We start from the raw sequence: 27,954 nt of genomic DNA, 5'->3' as shown, positions 1-27,954 counted from the left end.
ACTGTCACCGTCCACCTTATCTGTGCCTGTTATAATTTTAAACATTTCTATAAGGTAGGCCTCATTCTCCTACGTTCCAAGGGATAAAGACCCAGCCTGGCCAACCTCTCCCTATAACTCAGGCCCTCTAGTCCTGGCAACATCCTCGTAAATCTTCCCTGCATTCTTTCCAGTTTAGCCACATCTTTCCTATAACAGGGTGAACAAAACTGTACACAGTGCTCCAAGTGCAGCCTTACCAATGACTTATATACCTGCAACATAATGTCCCAACTCCTGTACTCAGTGCCCTGACCGATGAAGGCCAGCGTGCTAAATGCTTTTTTCACCACCCTGTCTACCTGTAATATTGCTTTCAAGGAACTATGCACATGCATTCCTTGGTCCCTCTGTTCCATTGCACTCCTTTGTGCCTTACCAATCACAGTATAAGTCCTACGCTGGTTTGACTTTCCAAAATGCATCACCTCACATTTATCTGTATTGAAATCCATTTGCTAATCCTCGGCCCACTTCCCTAACTGATCAAGGTCCCCCTGTAATCTAAGTTAATGTATCCTGAATCATCGAATCACAGAATTATGATAGCTCTGAAGAAGTCTAATCAGCCCATTTGAGGTTATACTGGTTCCTAATAAGACAAATCTCAAGTCCCATTCTCAACAACACTAAAGCAGGAGTAGGCCACTCAGCCCCTCAATCCTGTCCCACTATTCAATATAATCATGGCTGATCTACCCCAGGCCTCATCACCTCTTCTGTGCCAGTTCCCCATAACCCTCAATTCCCCAATCTTTCGAATATATATCTACCTCTCTCTAAATACTGGCAATATTGTGGGTGGCACGGTAGTGTAGCGGTTAGCGTAACACTATTACAGCACCAGCGACCCAGGTTCAATGCCAGCTGCTGTCTGTAAGGAGTTTGTACATTCTCCCTGTGTCTGCGTGGGTTTCCTCTCACATTCCAAAGACATACAGGTTAGGAAGTTGTGGGCGTGCTATGTGGCGCCGGAAGCGTGGCGACGCTTGCGGGCCGCCCCCAGAACACTCTACGTAAAAGATGCATTTCACTGTGTGTTTCGATGTACATGTGACTAATAAAGAAATCTCATCTTATCTTATCCAGCCTCCACAACCCTCCAGGGCAGGAAATCCCCGAGATTCACCACCATCTGTGAGATTTTCTGAAGCACCTGGGTCTCAGTTTTGAATGACTTGTACTGTAACCACCCTGTTTTCCCCCATCGGGATCTGACGTTTCAATAAAATCACCCCTCATTCTTCCAAACCCCAAAGGATACAGCTCTAACATTTATAGCTGTTTCTGCTGGGACAACCCTCTCATCCCAGGGATTAGCCTCATTTAAAGTCCCCTACTTTCCCCCAAATCTGGCCATTTTTTTTCTCTCACAAAATGGTATGGCCCCAGGAGAGCTGTGGAACAGAGGGACCATAAGACACAGGAGCAGAATTAGGCCATTCAGCCCATCGAGTCTGCTCTGCCATTTGATCGTGGCTGATTTATTTTTCCCTCTCAACACCATTCTCCTGCCTTCTCCCTGTAACCTTTGACGCTCTTACTAATCAAGAACCTATCAACCTCCGCTTTAAATATACCCAATGACTTGGCCTCCACAGCCGTCTGTGGCAATGAATTCCACAGATTCACCACCCTCTGGCTAAAGAAATTCTTCCTCATCTCTGTTCTAAAGGGACATACTTCTGTTCTGAGGCTGTGCCCTCTGGTCCTAGACTCTCCCACTACTGGAAACATCCTCTCCAAGTCCACTCTATCCAGGCCTTTCAATATTCGGTAGGTTTCAATGAGATCCCCCCTCATCCTTCTGAACTTCAGCGAGTACAGGCCCAGAGACATCAAATGGTCCTCATATGTTAACCCTTTCATTCCCGGGATCATTTTTGTAAACCTCCTCTGGACCCTCTCCAATGCCAGCACATCCTTCCTTAGATATGGGGCCCAAAACTGCTCACAATACTCCAAATGTGGTCTGACCAACGCCTTATAAAGCATCAGCATTACATCCCTGCTTTTATATTCTAGTCCTCTCGAAATGCCCAGATCACTAACATATAACAAGGAGTACAAGTACACAGTTCCCTGAAAGTGCCGTCACAGGTGGACAGGGTGGTGAAGAAGGCATTTGGCACCCTGGCCTTCATCAGTCAGGGCACTGAGTATAGGAGTTGGGATGTTCTGTTGTAGTTGGACAAGATGTTGGTGAGGCCGCACTTGGAGTATTGTGTCACCCTGCTAAAGGAAGATTTCATTAAGCTGGAAAGAGTGCAGGGAAGATTTATGAGAATGTTGCCAGGACTCGAGGGCCTGGGTTATAGGGAGAGGTTGGACAGGCTGGGACTTAACTCCTTGGAGTATAGGAGAATGAGGGGTGACCTTATAGAGGTGTATAAAATCATGAGGGGCATAGATAGGGTGAACGCACAGTCTTTTTCCCAGGAAGAGGGAACCAAAAACTCGAGGGCATAAGATTAAGGTGAAATGGGAAAGATTTGAAAGGTACCTGAGGGGTAAATTCTTCACACAGGGGGTGGTGCGAATGTGGAATGAGCTGCCAGAGGAAATAGTTGAGGCAGGTACGATAACAGCATTTAACAGACAGTTGGACAGGTACACAGATAGGAAAGGTTTCGAGGGATACGGGCCAAACACGTACAAATGGGACTAACAGGTGGGCACCTTGGTCAGCATGGACAAGTTGGGCTGAAGGGCCTGTTTCCTTGCTGTACTACAACTGCTGCTCCAACTTGCTTTTGCAGAGGCTGGTTGATCACTTCCACGCTCCTCCCTGCCAACACCTACCACCCCCCACAGGGAGTGAATCTCTGACCAAAACTCCTCACAATATTTCAGGACTGAGACATTTTCCAGCTATTTTCTTGCACAGGGAGTGGAATTAATATAAATCTGCTGCAATACCAAACTGCACCAGCGGATGGTGAGCTCTGCCCACGGCATCTCACTTCTCACGGTATGTCTTAATTCTGCTCAGAATGTATCTGCTGGGGTTTTACCCCAAGAAATAATCTGAGTTTTGTTACACAGCAGTTTCAATTATGTTTCAGTGATGATTCAGGGATTACACACACTGTCTGAGTGGTTATCTAAACTGCCCTGACCTCCAGCACAGGCACAGCCCACCATCCATGGGGTCACCAACCTCCAACTGCTCCCTTTCCTGGAGATATCATGATGTGACCACCAAATGGCCTGCCTCAAATCTCCGGCCATTGGCTGCATAACATGTCTGTCATCTCAAGATCTGATCAGCCAATCAGAAAACAAACCAACTTCCTAACCTGATTGGATAATCCAGGACATCATTAGGTCCTCATACAGCCACAGGGAACAGGCCCTTCAGCCCACTGAACCCATGCTAACCATCAACCATCCATTTATACCAATTCTACATTGAACCCATTTTTTAATCCCTACAGTTTTTTCCCATTCATTCCAGGGCTGTGGGCTTTGGAGGCTGAGCCAGCATTTAATTGCACACTCCCATCGATTCCCCCCACTCACCCACACACTAGGGGCAATTTACAGCAGCCAGTTGACCTACCGACCCGCACATCTTTGGGAGGTGGGAGGGAACAGGAGCACCCAGGGAAATCCACGCGATCAGAGAGAGAACATGTAAAGTCCATGCAAACAGCACCGGAGGTCAGATAGAACCAGTGTCTCTGGGGCTGCAAGGCAGCAGCTCCACCAGCTGTGCCTCCGTGCTGTACACCTGCTCACTCATGAAATGAAATCCTCAAAGCAAATAACATAAAGTCCCTGATTTATGGACATCTGATACACAATTTTTTTCTCTTTGGAGAATATCCTTGATTTATGGATCTTTTCCCACAATAGCATGCAAATCTCCACAGGTTTTACCAAAACATACATAATACAGAGCATTTTAGTAAAATGTAAAACTACAGCCTGCCAAATCCTGACTCCATGACCTCCTCCTCCAGTCCTCCCAAACTCCTCCATCTCCACCCTACCCCTCCTGCATTTAGTGCTTTTAGAGCACTAGACTCCGGAATTCTCTCCCCAAACCTTTCCGCCCCCCTTCTCATTGATGATGCTCCTTGGAATGTAGCTTCTTCAACAAACCTTTGGGCACCGGTCCCAACATCTCCTTAGAAAAAATACAGCAGATGATGAAGACCTGAAATAAAACTCAGCAGATCAGCCAGCATCTATGGAGAGAGAACACTCTGATGAAAGGTCATCGCTCTGAAACATTGACTCTGTTTCTCCCTCCACGGATGCTGCCTGACCTGTTGAGTATCTCCTGCATTTTCCATTTTTATTATCTAACATTTCCTTATGTGGCTTGGTGCCAGATGTAGCTTGAATAAAGGCCTGGTGTATAGGTGAGTGGCAAAAGGACCGAAACTTGGTTGATCGGCATGTGGGAGAGAATAAGGTCTCACAGCCTTTACCACTGTCGTTGCTAAATAAAATGTTTTCCAGGAATGCATCCTTGCAGTATACCGAGGGGTTATTGGTAACACGGTTTAAAGTGCTCACCACGATCTACTCCTGAATTTTGCAACAGTGACCAGAAGATTGACAGCTCCAGGGGAGGGCACTCTTGTGTCAGCGAGTGGGAGAGGGAGGGCTTGGTCACTGCCTCTTCAGTGATGCCCCGGTCAGTAGATTGATGGATGCTGCTGGGACAGGTTCTGAAATCTCCTCGGTCAATCCGTAAGGAACTTTAGGGAGAGAGTGCAGGAGGGAGCAGAGCTGGAGTTATACCCTGCTCCCGCTCTCCATCTCACCTCTCAGCCTGGATCTTACTGGCACGGTAGTGTAGCGGTCAGCATAACGCTATTACAGCACCGGCGACCCGGGTTCAATTCCAGCCGCTGACTGTAAGGAGTTTGTACGTTCTCCACGTGCATGCGTGGGTTTCCTCCGGGTGCTCCGGTCTCCTCCTACGTTCCAAAGATGTACGGGTTAGGAAGTTGTGGGCATGCTATGTTGGCGCCGGAAGCATGGTGACACTTGCGGGCTGCCCCCAGAACACTCTACGCAAAAGATGCATTTCACTGTGTGTTTCGACGTACACGTGACTAATAAAGAGACCTCAAGATATCTCCTGTACTGATCGACCAGAGAAGGAAATGTTTGGTTGTTGCTCCTTGTTATCTGATCCAACCCCAGACCCTGACTCCTCAGCTCCTCAGTGGTGGGGTCAGAAGGGTTGCTCCAAAACAGGCGATTCGGCCCCAAAGTTCCATGCTGGCCTTGCTTTTCATGTGCTGGTACAGTGACAGAGTGGACGGACCACATCCAGGTCCTGACACAAAACACCCAGAGGTGTGAATTAGAATCCCAGCACAGCAGAAGGGAGAATTTCAATAAATCTGGAATAAAAAGCTGTTGGTGTGACCAAGAGTTGTAAAATCCCAATAAATGAAAATTAGAAAAAAACCTGCAGATGCTGAAAATCTGAGACAAAAACAGAAAATGCTGGAAACACTCAGCAGGTCAGGCAGCATCTGTGGAGAGAGGAACAGTCAATGTTTCAGGTCAAAGACCCTTCCAATTTCCGACAAAGGGTCTTCAACCGGAAACATCAACTCTGTTTCTCTCTCCACAGATGCTGCCTGACCTGCTAAGTGTTTCCAGCACTTTCTGCTTTTGTCTCAGATTTTCAGCATCTGCAGCTCTTTGCTTTTGGATTACAAGAATAAAACCTGGCAGAGCATGCAACATCGGTCTGAGCAATGAATATGGTCACAATAAACTCTACACCTATCACCTCCCAGCCTCTGTGGCTATTGCCACTTTCCCCTCCTCCATCTGCCTACCACGCCTCCTCACCTGGATCTACCTATCACTGCCAGCTCTTGCTTCACCTCTTCTCTCCACCTCTTTATACTGCTCGTCTGCCCTCTATCTTACAGTTCAGATGAAGGGTCTCGACCTGAAACGTCGACTGTCCATTTCTCTCCACAGATGCTGCCCGACCCGCTGAGTTCCTCCAGCAGCTCCTCCACAATAAACATACCCAGTCATCTCAAATAGTCTTCATAGAGCTGACCTGCATCCCCACAGAACTTGACCTTATGGGCAACATGGCAGACATCTCGGTCACAATCCCTGGGCCTTCTCCTTAAGTGGACCCTCAGGATCGAGGGTGACTTGCTTTTACTCTTGTGGGTTCTGAGGTGGTTGAGGTGAGGCCAACTTATGACCCATAGACTCTGCCTCAATTGGGGCAAGGGATGGTGGACAGAATTAGATTAGTTCCTTGTCAACAGACACCAAGGTGCAATGAAATTCCTCGTTTGTGTGAAGCTCAGAGAGTAAACAGTACATAAATATAACATTAGACACAGCAACAAGCACAAAACGGCAGAATGGTGCAAAGCTTGTTGTACAGTCTGAGGTAGTGCAAAAAGAGATGCTGAAGTGACAATAGAGGAAGAGGGGAGAGTCCGAGAACGTGGCAGGACCACCGGGAAGGGGATGTGAGAGAGGTGATTGGTTCAGGAGTCTGACAGCAGTGGGGAAAAAGCTGTTCTGTGGGGTGGCTGGTTTGTGAGCTGGTGCACTCCCGCCGTCACTTACACCGGGTCTCTGTGCATTCCTGAGGTTCCTGACCCCATCTGGAATGCTCCTTCTCCACTTTGAGCGGTCATGGGCCAGAGATTCCCAGGAATCAGCCAGGATGTTGCATATTTTCAAGGGGCCTTTGAGCACATCCATGAGGCTGTTCCTCTGTTTGTCCAGCAATCCCAGTCCTGGCACAGGTTGGGAAAGAGTGCCTGCCTCCGATGTCTGGTATTGCACAGGTGGGAGGTATGGCTGCCCAAGGGAACTGACTGGGTATCATTAGGGCCTCGGTGCTGGAGGTTCGGCTTGTCACCAAACACGGTGACAAACCTCTACACATGTAGTAGTGAAAGTGTCCTGACTAGTTGCATCATGGTCTGGGACGGTAATTCAAATGCACAGGGATGCAAGGGGCTGCAGAAAGCAGTGGACTGTGTCCAATACATCACGGGCACATCCCTCCCCACCATCGGGAGTATCTACAGGAGGCGCTGCCTCAAGAAGACAACATCCATCGTCAAAGATCCCCAACATCCGGGCCATGCCATCTTCTCGCAGCTCCCATCGGGCAGGAGGTACAGAAGCCTGAAGTCCCACACCACCAGGTTCAGGAACAGCTACTTCCCTTCAACCATTCGGTTCTTGAACCAACCAGCAAAACTCTAATCACTGCCTCAGTATAGCAACACTGTGACCACTTTGCACTACAAAGGACTTTTCTTTGTTCTAATTGTGTTCTTTCTTGTATAATTTATGTTTAATTTATATTTTTCTTGTGAATGTTGTGTATCTGATGCTCTGTGCCTGTGATGCTGCTGCAAGTAAGTTTTTCATTGCACGTGTGCACACATGAACTTGTGCAGATGACAATGAACTCGACTTGACTTGGAGGTGTTGGCTGGGAGAGGACACTAAGGTTGGTTTAGTCAACTCTGGGTCCTTTGTGTTCCACCAGTGGGGGTGGGGTTGGGGGTGTCACTGTGGTATACACACAGACAGGAGTAAACCTGACTCCAGACACCGTTCAGTCGTTGAGAGATACAGGACAGAATCAGACCCTTTGGCCCATCAAGCACCCATTTACACCAATCCTACACCGATCCCATTTTATTCTCCCCATATTCCCATCACCCAGATTCTACCCTTCACCCACACACTAGGAGCAATTTACAGCAGCCAATTAACCTACCAACCTGCACAACTGGGCTGTGGGAGGAAACCAGAGCGCCCAGAGGAAACCCACACAGTCACAGGGAGAACATGCAAACTCCACACAGACAGCGCCCGAGGCTGGGATTGAACCCGGGTCTCTGGCGCTGCGAGGCAGCGGTTGTACCTGCTGTTGCCACTGTGCTGCAGGTCAGTCAGTGGCGAGGAAAGCTTCTCCTGCTGGATTGGTCAGTGACTATCCCACACCCACTCTGGTCCCACGCAGACGTGAGACGACCATTCCCCTTACCCCGTCAACCTTCTGTAGTTTTAGACACTCCCCTCCGCCTCTTGTCCAGAGGCAGAAGAAGTACCTGTCCCCTTCCGATTTCTCCGTGTCCACCACCGCACCCTCTTGGGGGCCCCTGGCTTTGGCCAGCCTCATTGAGATGGCAGCCCACAGACCATGACCTCCTCTCTGGGGGGTGTGGGAGTCACCAACTTTCTCCCTTCTGACCCTTAGCTACCAGCCACAATCCCCGTCCTTTCTACAATCACCCTCTCACACACCACCCACAACCACCCTCCCCCCCTACAAGACTGTGGGAGATGGCTGTCCCTCTGTCTCATGAATCCTCAGATCCTCAAGCACATCTAGACACCGCCAGGTCTTTAATCGCCCCTTGACCAACCATGGAGGACCCCCGACCCTCTGTTTCTGGTACAGAAACCCCAGAGATCCATCAGACAATGCAATGCTTCTTCTCAGCAGAAAACTAAATGAAAATACTTCAGTTTCCAGAACTAATCAGCTTTGATCCTGGCACGTCCAATATCTAGGATTCTCAGGCTAACTGTGATTTACAAGCCATTGGACCAGTCATACATCTTACAGGCTGTGACTGCTCCCTAGTTTATCTCACAGGGTTTCACTGCAAAGGAATAGATCAGAGACTTATTCTGTTCTGTGCGGAGCAGAGTGTAAGGGATGGCCTGCCCATCCTGGTCTCAGTCAGAGACTTGAATGGAGTTTCTTCCCCGATGTATTTCAGTGTGGAGATACTCCCAGTCCCCTCTCCAGCTACACATCCACAGGGTGACTTGCAAAACTTCTCAGCCAATCGAGTGCTTTTGAAGCACTCCCCTCTGTTGTGAGGTAGGAAATGCAGACACCATTTGTTCACAGCAAGCTCCCACAAAGTTAAAGTTGAGCTTATTGTCATATGCACAAGTCCATGTGTGCACAGGCGCAATGAAGAACTTGCAGCAGCATCACAGGCACAGAGCATCAGATAAGCAGTATTCACATAGATTAAACATAAATTATACACAATTTTACAAGAAAGAACACAATTAGAACAAAATAAAACAAAGTCCATTTTAGTGCAAAGTGGTCACAGTGTTGCTAAACTCTAGTGATTAGGGTTTTGCTGGTCGGTTCAAGAACCGAATGGTTGAAGGGAAGTAGCTGTTCTTGGACCTGGTGGTGTGGACTTCAGGCTTCTGTACCTCCTGCCCGATGGGAGCTGCGAGAAGATGGCGTGGCCCGGATGGTGGGGATCTTTGATGATTTATGTTGCCTTCTTGAGGCATCACCTCCTGTAGATACTACCGATGGTGGGGAGGGATGTGCCCGTGATGTATTGGGCTGAGTCCACTACTCCCTGCAGCTTCTTACGTTCCTGCACATTCAAATTTCTGTACCAGAGCATGGTGCAACCAGTCAGGATACTTTCAGCAGTACATCTGTAGAAAAAGTGCTCGGTGACAAGCCGAACCTCCTTAACCTCATAAGAAAGTAAAGACGCTGGCTCGCTTCCCTTGTGATTGTATCTATGTGCTGAGCCCAGGATAGGTCAATTGATATTAGGAACTTAAAAGCTGCTGACTCTCTCCAAATGAGTGATCAAACTAAGCCCGGGATCTGGGAAGAACTGGGCTGTGAAATCTCTCGGCTTCACCAGGAGAGGTTGCCATTCTGCCTATCGGGTTCATGCCAACTCTCAGCAGAGTTATTTCTCCACTCATGATACCTCCCTGTCACTCTGCACCTTATTCTCTCCCACATGCCCATCAACCAAGCTTCGGTCCTTTTGCCACTCACCTATATACCAGGCGTTTATTCAAACTACATCTGGCACCAAGCCACATAAGGAAATGTTAGATAATAAAAATGGAAAATGCAGGAGATACTCAACAGGTCAGGCAGCATCTGTGGAGGGAGAAACAGAGTCAATGTTTCAGAGCGATGACCTTTCATCAGAGTGTTCTCTCTCCATAGATGCTGGCTGATCTGCTGAGTTTTATTTCAGGTTTTCATTATCTGCAGTATTTTTTCTAAGGAAATGTTAGGACCAGTGCCCAAAGGTTTGTTGAAAAAGGTACATTCCAAGGAGTATCATCAATGAGAAGTGGGGAGGAAAGTTTTAGGGAGAGAATTCTGTTGTCTAGTGCTCTAAAAGCACTAAATGCAGGAGGGGTAAGGATGGAGATGGAGATGGAGGAGTTTGGGAGAAGGTCACAGAGACAGGATTTCGCGGGCCGTACTTTTACATTTTACTAAAATGCTGCTGGTTGTTTGACTTGGTGGACTTCTGATCTGGTTCGATGCTGAGATCAGGGCAGATACCACAGGAAGTTACTGGGGCCTCATTTATATCTTTTGGTGAATGGGTTTATTATTGTCACATGTACAGAGGTACAGTGAAAAACTCTCTGGACACAGCTCAGCACATCACAAAAACCAGCCTCCCCTCCATGGACTGTCTATACTTATCACTACCTCGGTAAAGCAGCCAACATAATCAAAGACACCAATCACCTGGAACAATCTCTCTTCTCCCCTCTCCCATCGGGCAGAAGTTACAAAAGCCTGAAAGCACATACCACCAGGCTCAAGGACAGCTTCTATCCCGCTGTTATACGACTATTGAACAGTTCTCTAGTACGATAAGATGGAATCTTGACCTCACAGTCTATCTTGTTATGGCCCTGCACCTTATTGTCTGCCTGCACTGCACTTTCTCTGTAACTGTTACGCTTTATTCTGCATTCTGTTATTGTTTTCCCTTTTACTGCCTCAACGTACTGATGTGATGAAATGGTCTGTATGGATGGCATGCAAAACAAAGTTTTTCACTGTACCTCGGTACATGTGACAATAATAAACCAATTCACCAAACAATATAAACCAGACCCCAGTACCTTCCATAGAACCATAGAACCATAGAACACTACAGCACAGAAAACAGGCTATTCGTCCCTTCTAATCTGTGCTGAAACTTTATTCCGCTAGTCCCATTTACCTGCACCCAGTCCATAACCCTCCAGACCTCTCCCATCCATGTATCTATCCAATTTATTCTTAAAACTTAAGAGCGAGCCTGCATTTACCACGTTAGATGGCAGCCCGTTCCACACTCCCACCACTCTCTGAGTGAAGAAGTTCCCCCTAATGTTCCCCCTAAACCTTTCCCCTTTCACCCTAAAGCCAGGTCCTCTTGTACTTCTCTCTCCTAATCTTAGTGGAAAGAGCCTACTCTCATTTACTCTGTCTATACCCCTCATAATTTTGTAAACCTCTATCAAATCTCCCTCATTCTTCTACGCTCCAAGGAATAAAGTCCTAACCTGTTCAATCTTTCCCTGTAACTTAACTCCTGAAGACCCGGCAACATTCTAGTAAATCTCCTCTGCACTCTTTCAATCTTACTGATATCCTTCCTATAGTTAGGTGACCAGAACTGCACACAATACTCCAAATTTGGCCTCACCAATGTATTGTACAACCTCACCATAACATCCCAACTTCTATACTCAATATTTTGATTTATGAATGCCAGGATGCCAAAAGCCTTCTTTACAACCCTGTCTACCTGCGACACCACTTTCAGGGAATTATGTATCTGAGCTCCCAGGTCCCTTTGTTCCTCTGCACTCCTCGGTGCCCTACCATTTACTGTGTATGTCCTACCTTGATTCGTCCTTCCAAAATACAACACATCACACTTGTCTGCATTAAATGCCATCTGCCATTTTCTGGCCCATTCTTCCAGTTGGTCCAGATCCCTCTGCAAGCTTTGAAAGCCTTTCTCGCTGTCCACTACGCCTCCAATCTTACTGTCATCAGCAAACTTGCTGATCCAATTTACCACATTATCACCTAGATCATTGATATAGACAACAAACAACAATGACCCCAGCACAGATCCCTGAGGCACACCACTAGTCACAGGCCTCCAGTCTGAGAAACAATCATCCACAACCACTCTCTGTCTTCTCCCACACAGCCAATTTTGAATCCAGTTTACAACCTCTCCGTGGATACCTAGTGTCTGAACCTGCTGAACTAACCTCCCATGTGGGACCTTGTCAAAGGCCTTACTAAAGTCCATGTAGACAACATCCACAGCCTTTCCTTCATCTACTTTCTTGGTAACTTCCTCGAAAAACTCTACAAGATTCGTTAAACATGATCTACCGCGAACAAAGCCATGCTGACTATCCTTAATCAGCCCTTGGCTGTCCAGATACTTGTATATCCGATCTCTCAGAACACCTTCCAATAATTTACCTACTACTGATGTCAGGCTCACCAGCCTGTAATTACCTGATTTACTTTTAGAGCCTTTTTTAAACAACGCAACAACATGAGCTACCCTCCAGTTGTCTGGCACCGCACCCGTAGCTAAAGACATTTTAAATATATCTGCCAGGGCCCCTGCAATTTCTACGCTGGCCTCTCTTAAGGTCTGAGGAAATATCATGTCAGGCCCGGGGGATTCCTGTAGTATCTGCCCTGATCTAAGCTTCGAAACAGGTCTTGGTCCCACAGAACAGGGCAACGGAAGTTCACCAAGTCAAGCAACCAACAGCTTTTTAGAAAAATGTAGAAACTACAACCTGCCAAATCCCAATTTAAAAAAAAGTTGTTGACAAATGGAAGCATTTATGGTTGAGTCAGAATTTTAGCTCAAACAGACACTCTCAAGCCAGAAGATAGAGGAGGTAATTTACAAGTCCCCGTATTGCAGACCAATCATCCATTTAGCAAGACAACTAAACATAAGAAAAACAACATCCTGCTGTAATCACTCTTCAAAACAGGTATTTTACCAAACAACACATAGTTGCTAACCTCAATGATGAATACACACACAAAATGGCTGACCACACATGGTGCTTGACTCAAAATGTCTGCCCAGACAAAATGGGGCCCAGCAAATCCTGCAGTCTTCTCATTGATTCACACGGTTACAGACAGGTCAGGACGTCCAAGATCTGGTTTGCACACTATACAATTATTTTTTCTTGAATCAGAGAGTTTGGGACTTGTTGAAACCTCACACAACCTGCACTAAATCTCATTCCTCCTCCCCCAGCAAGACAGATCACTGAACAATGACTGCCCCCAACCTCAGCTAATGTCATCACAACCTTCCCCTACCCAAACCCTGTTCCCACCACCCTTCCCACTCCAGCCTTAGCAACAGCTGACAACTCCCATGACATTTTGTGTCAAACATAGAACATAGACCAGTACAGCACAGGAACAGGCCCTTCCGCCCACGATGTTGTGCGGAAATAACGAAGCTAACGATACCTAATCTTTTATGCCTGCCGATGGTCCATATCCCTCCATTCTCTGCAAATTCATGTGCCTATCTAAGAGCCTCTTAAATGCCTCTATCGTATCTGCCTCCACCACCACCCCTGGCAGCACATTCCAGGCACCCACCACCCTCTGTGTAAAAAAACTTGCCCCGCACATCTCCTTTGAACTTTCCCCCTCTCACCTTAAGTGCATGCCCTCTGGTATTAGATATTTCAACCCTGGGAAAAAGATACCGGCTATCTACCTTTGCCTCTCATAATCTTATCAACTTCCATCAGGTCTGCCCTCAACTTCCGCTGCTCCAGAGAAAACAACCCAAGTTTGTCCAACCTCTCCTTATAACACATACCTTCTAATCCAGGCAGCATTCTGGTAAACCTCTTCTGCACCCTCTCCAAAGCCCCCACATCCTTCCTGTAATGGGGGCAACCAGAACTGAATGCAATACTCCAGATGCGGCCTAACCAGAGCTTTATAAAAACCTCCCCTCCTCCAGTTTTTTCAACAAACAAAAGGGTTGATAAACATTATTTTGTGACACTGCATCATTTTCTTCATTGCTCCGGGCATTGATCAGAACAGTGCTCAGGAGATTTGACTCCCAGAGACTACGGGTTAGTCCTGGCAGGGTCAGCAACCCATGTTTGCAACTAATGGCATTGACCAAAGATCAAGACTGAATGAGTGTCCTCAGTACAGCCCAGAACCAGTGCCCTGTTCCAGCACTCACTGCAAATCAAATTACACAACCATTTCATAAAATATTCACAAATATACTTTTATTTAAAATTCAATTTATATTTAAAAAAATGCACAGGATCACAAGAGGCTACAGAGGGTTGTAGACTCAAGCCAGCTCCATCATGGGCACAACCCTCCTCACCATTGAGGACATCTTCCAGAGGCGTGCCTCAAGAAGGCAGCATCCATCATTAAGGATCCGGGACATGCCCTCTTCACGTTACTACCATCAGGGAGGAGGTACAGGAGCCTGAAGACCCAAACCCAACAATTCAGGAACAGCTTCTTCCCCTCTGCCATCAGATTTCTAAACGGTCCATGAACCCATGAACACTACCTCATTGTTCCTTTTGTTTTTGCACTATTTATTTTGTTATTTATGGAGTTTTCTGTCTTTGCACCGTACTGCTGCCGCAAAACAACAAATTTCACATCATATAAGACAGTGATAATAAATCCGATTCTGAAAGCCTGCATTGTGCCTGCAGAACTCTGCTGTTTGTCTCTGCTTCTTCAGTCAGAGAGTATACCCCTTCACAGTTGTGTTAAATTTCTCCCACCTCTCGTCTCTCCACCTGCCCAGGTTGTATAGGTCTCTACCACTTTCTCCTCACTGCCACACTGTCTCCTGCCCACCCTACCCCAGCCATTCATATACATCACCAACAGCAGTGGTCCCAGCACTGACTCCATGGGAACACCACTGTCTACCAGTCTCCAACACAACCAGTTACCATCGCTGAAAATCAAAAGGACTGCTGATGCTGGAGATCTGGAAGAAAAACAGGAAATGCTCTGCAGACATGAAATGTTAACTCTGTTGCTCTCCCACAGATGCTGCTGAGTGTTCCAGCATTTGCTGGTTTTGTTTCATTTACCAGCACTCTCTCCCTTCTCTCTTCGACCTAACATCCCATCCATGCTGCTACCAACCTAGTCATTCCTTCTGGGACTGTAGGAAACACCAGTTGAAAATCCATGAAGATGACATCTATTACATTCTTTAAATCAGCAGTACATGGAACATAGAACACAGTCCAGCACTGGACAGGCCATTCGGCCCACAATGCTGTGCCGATCTTGATGCCAATTTATACTAAATGTCCTCCTCCTGTGTATCATCCATATCCTTCCATTCCTTTCGTATTCGTGTGTCTATCTAAAAGCCTCTTAAACTCCACCAGACTGCCTGCTTCCACTACTACCCCTGGTGACCCATTCCAGACACCTACCAGTAAAAAACTTGACCCTCACGTCACCTATAAACATCCCCCCTTTAACTTCATTACGTCTCCTCTGGTGTTTGACATTTCTGCCTTGGGGAAAAGATTCTGACTGTCTACCCTATCTATGCCTCTCATAATTTTAAAAACCTCCATCATGTCTCCACTCAGCCTCCAAAGCTCTAGGGAGAACAACCCAAGTTTGTCCAACCTTTCCTTATATCTCATACCCTCTAATCTAGGCAGCATCCTGGTGAACCTCTTCTGCACCCTCTCCACACCCTTCCTGTAAACGAGCAACCAAAATTGCCCACAATAACAAGATATTGTGACATACTCTCTGAACAGGATCAACATCCACAGGGATATCTCTTCAAATTCAGCTAGGTTAACCAAGCAGGAGTCACCATTAACAAACCAATGTTGCTTCCCTTTTTCACCAACTTCACCAAATGCCTATTAATGTTTTCTCTGATTATCTCGCTTATAAACTTTCCCACAGCCAAGGTTAAACTGAGCACCTCCCTGCTACTTCTCATAGTAAAGGAGGAGACCATTCAGCCTATTGCGTCAATGCTGGCTCCCAGACCGATCCCATCAATCTCACTGGCCCACTTATTTCCCCTGTAATCTATTCCTTCTCACATGCTCGTCAACTCTCCCCCCTCCACCAGGGATAATTCACAACAGTCAATTAACCTATCCACAAGGAAGTGATTGGGATGTTAGGGGTGGGGGTGGTGAGTGGAGCAATGGGAGGAAAGCCCTGTAGTTAGAGAGAGAACGATGCTCAACGCCAACAGCCTGTCCTGGTCAAATCACGTAGATGCCACGGCCAAGAAAGCTCACCAGCGCCTCTACTTCTTCAGGAGGCTAAAAAAGTTCAGTTTGTCCCCTTTGAAACTCACCAACTTTTATCGACGCACCATAGAAAGCATCCTATCTGGATGTATCACAGCTTGGTAGAGCAACTGCTCTGTCCAGGACCGCAAGAAACTGCAGAGGGTTGTAGCCACAGCCCCAGTACATCACGGACACCAGCCTCCCTTCTGCAGACTCTGTCTTTACCTCTCGCTGCCTTGGTGAAGCAGTCAGCATAATTAAAGACCCCTCCCACCCGGGACACTCTCTCTTCTCTCCTCTTCCATCAGGTCGAAGATACAGGAGCCTGAGGGCACGTACCACCAGGCTTAAGGACAGCTTCTACCCCACTGTGATAAGACTATTGAACGGTTCCCTTATACGATGAGATGGTCTCTGACCTCACGATCTACCTTGTTGTGACCTTGCACCTTATTGCACTGCACTTTCATTGTAGCTGTGACACTTTACTCTGTACTGTTATTGTTCTTACCTGTACTACATCAATGCACTCTGTACTAACCCAATGTAACTGCACTGTGTAATGAATTGATCTGTATGATCGGTATGCAAGAGAAGTTTTTCACTGTACCTCAGTACAAGTGGCAATAATAAACCAATACCAAAATGCACAATGGCTTTACATTTGGCTTTTTCCACTTCTCCAGCACCTCCTCTGTATCTGGGCAGGGCCAGGTTATAGTCAATAGAGTCACACAGCACAGAAACAGTCCCCCGGGCCCACCAAGTCACACTGACCATCAAGCCCCTGTCTATAACAATCCCATTTTATTCTCCCCACATTCCCATCACCTTCTCAGATTCCACCACCAACCTGCACACTAGGGGGGCAATTTACCCACTGACCCGCACGTCATTGGGGCGTGGGAGGAAACAGGATCACCGGAGGAAACCCCGTGGTCATAGCGAGAACGTGCAAACTCTCCATGCCGGAGATCAGGATTGAACCTGGGTGTCTGGAGCTGTGAGGCAGCAGCTCTCCCAGCTGCGCTGCTGTGTCACCCTCGACTTGCAGGTGAGGGCGTTTCGTGATTCGGGGCAAAGGTAGGGTGGATGGTGTCAGGAAACAAGAGCAGCCATCTCACTTAAGGTCAGTGCAGACGCAACAGGTCGGATGAGGCCTAGCAGGCTCTTTTGTCCGTAATCTGCACGGCAGGAGGTTAGAGTGTAATCCTGCAAAACTGGAAAGGATTCCTTGCCCTGCTGACATCAAAGCAACATTATCACCTTCTTAAGTACTTAAGGAGTACATTATTATAAGACAGACGAAGAGAGCTTGTGCTGTAAAGAAGTCGCTGCTGTTAGAGGTTCACTGCCAGGTGAAACACATATTTTTAATTGACACCTTTCCACCATCCTGGCCCACTGCCAACTCCACTAAGTATTTGAATGGCATTAAAGTTCAATGCAAAGGAGGGGGAACAGCCAAGCACGCAACGTCTCTCTGAAGTTCTGCGGCCATTTTGCAATGACCAAGCCAATAATAAATTAAACGGGAGCCTGCTTCATCTGGACTAACCATGGAGCCTTTAACCTTTCACTGTACCTCGGTACAAGTGACAATAATAAACCAATTCCAATTCCAACCACGTGTTAGGTTAGAACCTAATGCCAGCAATATATCACAGTGAGGAGGAATGCTGAGTTCAGCACAAAGCACCACATACAGGTCCCCAGGAAGCCATCTTGATCCGACAATTTTATCAAAGAACATCTCATTAAGAACACACTCTCTCTCTCTCTCTCTCTGCACGCCATATAATTTACAATTTAAAGTGATTAAGGATGAAATCTCAATTACAAATCCAATTAAGTTGTATTAAACTATATTCCTTCAAAAATCACTTCAATTGAAGGAAGATTTGCATCCATTTTTTAATATTCTCTTACTTGTTAACAGCTATCAACTTCATAGCAACTGTCCTGACCTCAGGATATGACAGGCAACGAAATAGGTGGGAAGTGAATCACTGACACAACACAACAGGCCACGCAAGATTTCATCCCACAAACAATGCAGCAGGTAGTGTTGCGTCACAGTGCCAGAGACCCGTGTTCAGTCCTGACCTCTGGCGCTGTCTGTGTGGGGCCTGCACGTTCTCCCTGTGACTGCGCGGGTTTCCCCAGGGTGCTTGGGATGCCTGCCACCAAAGTGCAGGTTGGTAGGTTAATTGGCCACTGGAAGTTGCCCCCCCATGTGTGTAGGTGAGTGGTAGGAGAATTGGGGGGAGTTGATGGGGATGTGAGAGAGAACAGGTTGCAGGGAAGATAGTGGGGGAATGGGATTGATGGGATTGTTCTGAGAGCTGGCATAGACCCAATGGGCCAAATGGTTCCTTCTCCATTGTAAGGAAATATGATGGTAACATGGAAAGATGTCAGGTTTGGGAGACGGTGGCCGAGGTGTAAACATTATTGGGGTGGAACAGAAGGAAAGGTACCTAGGAGCACTCCACTGTGGCATCTTATAGGTCTGAACAAAAGGCAATCGTTCCTACAAACTTGGGTTGTTTTCTCCTGAGGGGCAACCTCATGGAAGTTTATAAAATTATGAGAGGCGTAGAGAGAGTATTTTCCCTAGGGTGGAAATGTTGAATACTAGAGGGCATAAGTTTAAGATGAGAGGGGAAAGTATGAAGGAGATTTATGAGGCAAGTTTTTTTTTATTACACAGGGAGTGGTGGGTGTCTGGAATGCACTGCTAGGGAAGCAGATACGATAGCGACGTTTAAGAGGCATTTAGATGGACACATGAACAGGCAGGGAATGGAGGGATATAGACCATGTCGAAGCAGATGGGATCAGTTAGAATGATGTCCTGGTCAGTGCAGACATGGTGGGTCGAAGGGCCTGTCCCTGTGCTGTACTGTTCTATGTTCTACTTTCTACATAAGGAACCAGAATTTGATGGAGAGGAAACATTTGGCAAAATCCTTTCATTCCCTCCTCAATACTTTTATAAATAATAAACAGAATATGCCACCTTTTTGCACAGCCCCTGAGTATTTCACCATGAAGGGAAATGTTTAACTCCCTGGGAGAACCTGGAGATCAGCAACCACTCTGAACACTGTCAAATTCAGGTGGTTGATGTTGGGTTCAACGTTTGTTTCCAAAGGAGACCATTCAGCCCCTTGAGACTGTTCCGACATTCAGTTTGGTGACCTGTGTCTACCTTGTTTCTTGTAAATTCTGTCAATCTTATCCAACAAAAACATCAACTTCAATGTTTAACTTTTCATAAAAATTTTCCCCCAGCCCTCGTCAGTCTCTCACGAGGGGAGAGAGTTCCCACTTTCCACTTCCTTTCCTGACACTACCCACCACCCCCCAAGTTTAAGTCCTTGTTCTGAGCTCCCCGAACAGACGATATTGTTTCTCTCTGCCTTCAGTATCAATCCATTTTAATCATCCTAAGCACCTCAATTAGGTCACTCCTTAATCACCTACACATGAGAGCAGGCAGTCCGGATGTAACATGACCTGTCCTCACAAGTTAACACATTCAGGGCCAGCATCAGACCACTGGTTGTCTTTTCCTTTGGATCCCTCTGATGATCAGAGCACTGCTTTGCTGAACCTTTCAATGGTTGCACGTGGCTGGATTCAAAACCCTATCTTCTTCCGAGACTTGGTCACGGTGCATGTTCATTGGGCCCTGATCAAAGAAACAGTGCACTAATTGTCTGCTTCTTCCAAGAAAGAGCTTGCGTTGATGTCTACTTTTCAACCCGAGGATGCTGCCACCACTTCACAGTCAATGATGCACCTTAAAGCTTCAGAATCACAGCACAAAAGGAGCCATTCAGCCCATTGAGTGTACCCAGTTGCCACCCATCTGATCTCCTCCCCACCTTCTATCCATAGCCCCAAAACACTTCCCTTTTAGATATTTGTTCATCTCCTTTTTGAATGCTACAACTAACAGTGTCTTCACTACCTCCCCCAGCAGGATGCTAGGCAGATTGAGGTGAGGAATGTTGGCCCAGGAACACAGCTTGAGAGTCTTATTGCCTCCAGAGCAGCCCAGAGCGGATAATTCAGTGAGACTCTGACCCTCACTGGGTCAGGCAGAGGTCAGAGACACTGTCCCTCCCAGCCCACAGGCACTGGGAACTCTCAGCATAAGAAACAGAACAGCCCATTCAGCCCTTCATACCTCTCTGCAGTTCCATATGATCAAGATTAACCTTTCACCTCAGCATCGCTTTTCCAACGATGACCCCATAGTCCTTGATTCTCCTAAAACTTCTGTCTTAAACATACTCACTGATTGAGCCTCCACCCCCACCCCCCTGTTCTGGGTAGAGAATTTCAAACATTCATCACCCCCGAGTAAAGGAATCTTTTCCTATCTCTATCCTGAATGGCCAACCTGTTACGTGAAGACAGTCTCCTCCGGTTCTGGATCTCCCAGTCGGGAAAAACATCAACATCCACACCGACCTCATCAGATCTGGCGAGGATTTTGTGCATTTCAATGAGATCTCCTCCTATTCTTCTAAGTTCCGAGAATACAAGCCCGGTCAACCCTGCATCAACACCACCCTAGTTTATCCGACCTCTCCTAATAGCATGTGGCCTCTAATCCGGCAGCACCTTGGTGAACCTCTTCTGCACCCTCTCCAAAGCCTCCACATCCTTCCTGTAATGGGTGACCAGAATTGAATGCAGTATTCCAAACGTGGTCTAACCTGAGTTTTATAAAGCTGCAACATCCTGACTCTTGAACTATTTTGCTAATAATAAGTTCAAATAAAAATAGATTTGTTAAATATGATTTTGCTTCCATACATCCAACTCTGCCAATCCTATTAATTTTTTTAAATTATCCCTTTACCACTTCTTTAATAATAGATGCTGTTGTTGTTTGTCACTTTTTCTCAAGTAAGTCCACGATATCTGGTCAAAAGTGTTGGGACATGTGCAGAGATAGGTGATTAGACCAAATTGGACTCGGAGGTTCTTCTCACACTGGCGACAGAGGTGTAGAGATGCTGTAGCATCAGTGGTTCTTGATTTCTGAGATACACTTTTCCTCTTTGCTTCCTCCATTCCCACTTCCTCACGTGAGCAAGCACTGTGATATGCCAAACAGGACAATTCAATGCTTGTTGTTCCCAGTGGGATGTGTCAATGGTGAATCTCTTTAGGGGTGTTCTAAGAGAGTCTTTGACTTTCCTTTTTTGCCTACCACATGATTGCTAGCCCTCAGTCAGGTCCCCATAAAGTAACTGCTGTCATCAGACATTCTCCTGGCCACCTGATCTGTGATTCCTTCCACAATGTGTAAAAGCTGGCGAGGTTTGTTGAGGACAGAATCTGTGTGTCTGGAACCTGGTCTTGCCAACTGATGGGAGATGACAACCAGTGCATCCACCACCTCCACCCCTCTGAAATCCTTGGCCTGGAAGTCACCAGACCCTGGGCATTTATCAGCTTTCAGTCCCAATAGGTTCACCAATATTTTTTTGTTAATATTAATTTCTCTCAGCTCCTCACACACACTCTCTATTACTTCTGGGAGATTTTTGGTGTCGGGCTTTTTGGCCCAACTATTCCATGTTTAGTGTTTACACCAGTTTCCTCCAACCCTCCTCCATCTCATCCCACTCCTGGTCACATGACAATGTTCCTCACTCAACGGGGAAGGTTTTCCCTGGATTCCTTCCCGAGGTTTTGGGACCATCCGATATTTAAAGCCCCTTGTTCTGGAGCACCTTCACAACTGGAAACATCTCAGGCAGGCCCACCATTTGAAGCACTTCCTGATCTTCCCATTCCTTGCCAGGTCACGCCCCAGTTTGCTCTCTCTTGCAGCTCCCTTCAAGTCTTGTTCATGCTCACAACTCTGGGCATCCATCAGCTCTACTTGCACATTCTCCACTGTCTCGGTTAGCTGGTACAGTGCCAGAGACCCAGGTTCAGCCCTGACCTCCTGTGTGGAGTTTGCACACTTTCCCTGTGACTGCGTGGGTTTCCCCCGGGTGCTCCGGTTTCTTTCTGCATCCCAAAGACGTGCGGGTTGGTGGGTTAATTGGCCCCCAGTGTGTGTCACTGAGGGGTAGAGTCTGGAGAGAGTTGATGGGAATGTGGGAAGAATAAAATGTGATTGGTGTAAGATTAGTCTCAGTGGGTGCTTGACGGCTGACACAGGTTCGGAGGGCCAAAGGGCCTGTTTTAGTCCTGTATGATCCTCACTTTTTATTACACTTTCATCAGAACTGTGCTCAGTGCTCCACGTGTGAAGGTTTGTTACCAGTTTATGGAACTGCTTTTGATTTCTATTCCTTTAGAAATGGGCCCCTGTAGCAGAGTTCTTCATGACCACAAGCTACAGAGAATCACAAATTAAATAACACTGCTCACGGAACCAACAGACTAAAATAATTCCACACTGTCCCAGAGTTAAGAGGACACCTTTAAGCTTCAGTGAGTCTGAACTGGAATCAAATTTAGATTATTTTTTGTGCCAGAAAATGTCTAAATCGGTATGTATCACCTCGACTTACTCAATAGCAATGTCACGTCCAGACAACAAGACCATGGCTCTGCATCTCACACACACCATCCAGACCAACGGCTCAGTACAAATTGAGGGGCTGCAATGTTCATTATTCACACAAGAGTTGACAGTACTAATGGCAAGGCCAGAATTCATTGCCCATCCCTAACTGCTCTTTAACCGAGCAACACACAATCTGCTGGCGGAACTCAGCAGGTTGAGCAGCATCTGTTGGGGGCGGTGGGTGGGGGGGGGGGGGGGGTGAGGAGGTGAGTGGTGGGGGGGAAGGAATTGTTGACGTTTTGAGTTGAAACCCTGCATCACTTAGGTTTTATGGAGATCCCCCCTCATCCTTCTGAACTCCATCGAGTACAGGCCCAGAGACGTCAAACCCTCCTCACATGTTAAACCTTTCATCCCTGGGATCATTCTTGTAAACCTCCTCAGGACCCTCACCAATGTCAGCACATCCTTCCTTAGATACGGGGCCCAAAACTGCTCACAATACTCCAAATGCAGTCTGACCAACGCCTTATAAAGCCTCAGCATTACATCCTTGCTTTTATATTCTAGTCCTCTCGAAATGAATGCTAACGTTGCATTTGCCTTCCTTACTACCGACTCAACCTGCAAGTTAACCTTAAGGGAATCCTGAACTAGGACTCCCACATCCCACACTTGCCTTGGACAACGTTCTTCCTTAAATTATAAAAACCGCAGCAACCTGCATTTACCTAGCACCCCTGATGTGCCAAAGTGCTTCAAAGAAGTGACAGTTATTAATACAAGTGGCATGGACTCACACTCATAAGTTGGTTGCACACTCCAAACTGCTGAATACACCCCCAGGTCTCCTGTGCACACACTGACCAGCACCCAAACTATCACATAGTCTGTGTGCCAGGCGCAACAAGAAGAGACAACAGGGTAGGCAGTCCAAAGGAGTCTCACCAGCTAACTCCTGGGATAAGAAGGGTTGTCCTATCAAGAGAGGTCGGACAGGTTGGGTCTGTAGTCAGTGGAGTTTAGAAGAATGAGGGGTGACCTTATTGAGAAATCCAAGATCCCTCAGGATCATGACATGGTAGATGTTCAGATACTTCCATTAGTGGGAGAATCTCCAATGAGCAGACACAGGTACAAGATGAAGAGGCAGTCATTTAACACCAAGGTGCGTAGGAATTTCCTTTTGCAGAAGGTTGTGAATCTCTGGAGCTCTCTATCTCAGAGAGTTGTGGAGGCCAGGTCATTAGAAGTATTTAAGATGGAGGTAGATAATTTTCTCAAGATTATGGAATTGAGGGCAATGGGAAACGGGCACAGGAAAGGAGTTGAGAGAAGCACAGCTCAGCCATGAAAAACACGATGATGCTGGAGGAACTCAGCAGGCCAGGCAGCATCTGTGGAGAAAAGCAGGTGGTCAACAAATTGGGTCAGGACCCAAGGGCCTATGATGCTAGAGGAACTCGGTCTGAGTGTTTTCCATCTAGATTCCAGCATCTGCAGTCCGTTGTCTCTCCAGTGTTTCTGTAGATCAGCTATGATCATATTGAACGGTGGGGTGGGCTAAGGGCCAAGTGGCCTACTCCTGCTCCCATCGTCTTGTGTTCCTTTCTTGCGCCTTGTGGATTGTTTCCCCACTGAAAAGCAGCGCGTGGTCCATAGATCACAAACCATGTCCAAAATCAACTGCCTCGCTCCGGGTGAGATTGACAGGGAAATTAGCCAATCAGCTTCATCTGACCAGAAGCGTGGCCTTGGAGTTTGCATCGCACGCTCTGCACCGCCTCTCAGCGAGGCCTTTCTGGGTGAATGGACCAACCATTAAGATAAGATAAGTTATCTTTATTAGTCACGTGTACATTGAAACACACAGTGAAATGCATCTTTTGCGTAGTGTTCTGGGGGCAGCCCACAAGTGTCGCCACGCTTCCGGCGCCAACATAGCATGCCCACAACTTCCTAACCTGTATGTCTTTGGAATGTGGGAGGAAACCGGAGCACCCGGAGGAAACCCACGCAGACACGTGGAGAACGTACAAACTCCTTACAGACAGTGGTCAGAACTGAACCCGGGTTGCTGGCGCTGTAAAGCGTTACGCTAACCGCTACACTACCGTGCCTGAGGAGCTTGGCTCTAAATGGAGATTTCCTATCACCAGCTCCAATAACAATGTTGGTCACTTTGCTTTCTGCTGTTATGGTCAGAGGGCATTGTGAACAAATGATGTGAAGGAACAAAGAGTTTACCCTGATCCCAGCCACAATAGCTCTGCTCTTCCTGTCACCTCCAGCACTTAATGGGCTTAATGATTTATAGCTCTAATATTCACCACAGTGCTGGATCTACATTAAAGAGGGAGATAACTGTGGAACAAGGGAGACAGATTACAATTACAGGCAATTCAGTGGTTTAAAGTGGAATTCACTTAGACGGAGGCTGATGCAGGACTGGAAGTTGGGAACAGCTCAGATTCCCCATCCCACTACTGCAGGAGACAGCGGGATAAGCAGCTTGCCATCTGAACCACTGACCAAGAGCTGCCAAGCATGGCATTAATCAGCTCCTTAAGTACTAATTAACCTGGACTCTGATCATTTCTTCCAGTCACTTAGCAGCTGTGGGGAGTCGATGGCCTTTTGCGATTACCACAGCGCTCAGCCCAAGAGTGCCGACTCCACTGACTGAGCCAAGCTTCAGTCAGTGCTGCCCATTCACAGGATATGGGTGTTGCTGGAAAGGACAACACTTGTCCTCCCTGACCGTCCTCAAGAGGCTGGTGAGCTGCCTTCTTCAACCGCAGCAGACCTTCTGGTGAAGGTGTTCCAACGTCACTGTGGTACAGATTTAGACCCAGTGATGATGAAGGAACGGTGATAGATTTCCAAACCAGGATTGACTGTCGATTTCCCTCCACAGATGCTGCCTGACCTCTCATTCCAGCATCTTCTTGTTTGTTGCTCCAACTCAGGATGGTGGATGACGTAGGAGGGGAACCTGCAGGTGGTGGCACTCCCTGCTGACCTCGTCCTTCCTTGTGGTACAAGTTGTGGGTTTGGGAGGCACTGCCAGAGCAGCCAAGGTGAGGAACTACACTGTGTTTTGCAGACACTGCGCGCCGGTGGTGGGGGGAATGAATGATTAGGAATGGCGGATGAGGTGACATTCGAACAGGCTGCTTTGTCCAGAACGGTGTTGAGCTTCTCAAACGTTGTGGAGCTACATTCGGGCAAGTGCAGAGTGTTCGATCGCACTCCTGACTTGTGCCTTATAGATGGTGGGAGAGTCTCAGAGTATCAGAAGAGGATCCACTCACCACAGGATACCCAGCCCTTGACCTGCCTCCGTAACCATGGTATTTATGTGGCTTGTTCAGTTAAGTACCTGGTCAATGGTGACCTTCAGGATATTGATGGTGGAGGACTTCTACAGATGTACTGTTGAAAGTATCCTGACTGGTTGCATCACAGCTTGGTACAGCAATTCAAATGCACAGGAATATAAAAAGCTGCAGAGTTGTGGACTCTGCCCAATACATCACAGGCACATCCCTCCCCACCATCGGTGGTATCTACAAGAAGGACTGCCTCAAGAAGGCAACATCCATCAAAGATCCCCACCATCTGGGCCATGCCGCCATCTCACAGCTCTACCATTGGGCAGGAGGTACAGAAGCCTGAAGTCCCACACCACCAGGTTCAGGAACAGCTTACTCCCTTCAACCATTTGGTTCTTGAACCAACCAGCACAACCCTAATCACTACAGCTTAGCAACACTGTGACCACTTTGATCACTTTGCACTAAAATGGATTTTGTGTTTTTTTTGTTCTAATTGTGTTCTTTCTTGTAAAAATTTTGTGTAATTTATGTTTAATTTATGTCTTTTTTGTGAATGCTGCTTATCTGATGCTCTGTGCCTGTGATGCTGCTGCAAGTAAGTTTTTCATTGCACCTGTGCACACATGGACTTGTGCACGTGGCAGTAAACTCCCCCTGACTTGACTCAGTGACGGCACTGCTCTTGAATGCTGAGGGTTGTCGGTTAGACCCCATTTCTTTTTGTGACATGAAAGGATATTTCAGCCCATCGAACCCCTTCTCCCACTAACTTTCCCTATTCCCCCCCCACCCCACATTCCCAACAACTCCCCTCAGATTCTACCACTCAGCTACACACCGAGGGCCAATTAACCTACCAACCTGCACTTCTCTGGGATGTGGGAGGAAACCGGAGCACACATGGAAACTCCACACAGACAGCACCCAAGGTCAGGATTGAACCCAGGTTGCTGGAGCTGTGAGGCAGCATTTCTACCAGCTGTTCTACCTATCTGTGCAACAGGAGTATTACTTTCCTCTCATTAGCCCATGGCTGAATGTTGGCCTGGCATTGCTGCCTGTGAACCGCATTGTTATCTAATAAGTCAAATGCAACTGAACACAGTTGAAATTAAAATAACTCAAAACCAAAAACCTGCAGATGCTGGAATTCCAAAATATAAACAGAACATGCTAGAAACACTCAGCAGGTCGGGCAGCATCTACAGAAAGAGAAATAAACCCTTTTATCAGAAACGTTGCTCGCTCTCCATATATGCTGCCTGACCTGCTGAGTGTTTCCACCATTTTCTGTTTCTTATTACTGTTGAGAGTGACAGTCGCCCACTCTACTCATAAGTCAGAAGGAAGGTGACTGATGAAGTGGCTGAAGATGGTTGGGCCTAGGACACTGCCCTGAGGAACCCACAGCGATGTCCTGGGACTGAAATAATTGGCATTTAACGGATGCAGCCACCCTCCTTTGTATGAGATGATGCAGTGCTTTCCCCTTGATGCTCGATGACTTCAGTTTTACCAGAGCTCCACTCGGTGAAATGTTGCCTTGGTGTCAACTCTCACCTTGCCTGAGAAATTCTACTTCTTTGTCCATACTTGGACCAAATGGGAGATCCTGGCAAAATCCCAATGAGCATCAGGGAACAGGTTACTGGTGAGTCAGTGCTGCCTGGAGCCCCGTCGATGACAGCTTCCTTCACTTGTGCCAATCATCGGCAGTGGACTGATTGGGTGGTGAACTAATTGGGTGTTGTCCTTCTTGTCAACAGAAGATACCAGAGCACTTGTCCCCATTGGGAAACTGGCAAATGCACAGGTGCACAGCTTTGATCTGGAACAGCTTAGCCAGATGCACAGTTCGTTCCTAAGTGCAGGTCTTGAGTACAGCAGCCGGGACATTGC

The 27,954-nt window shown here is 47.1% G+C and overlaps 1 protein-coding gene across 1 annotated transcript in view; it reads right to left on the bottom strand.

Moving 5' to 3' along the window:
* raly (RALY heterogeneous nuclear ribonucleoprotein) overlaps positions 1 to 27,954 on the bottom strand; it is an 82,996-nt gene that overhangs the window by 31,152 nt on the left and 23,890 nt on the right. The gene's annotated exons all lie outside the window — the stretch shown is intronic.

The sequence above is a fragment of the Pristis pectinata genome, chromosome 16 (assembly GCF_009764475.1).
Source record: "Pristis pectinata isolate sPriPec2 chromosome 16, sPriPec2.1.pri, whole genome shotgun sequence".
In the NCBI taxonomy this organism is placed as follows: Eukaryota; Metazoa; Chordata; class Chondrichthyes; order Rhinopristiformes; family Pristidae; genus Pristis; species Pristis pectinata.
The sequence above is the reverse complement of the archived record's forward strand: the minus strand, read 5'-3'. Positions and strand labels throughout refer to the sequence as shown.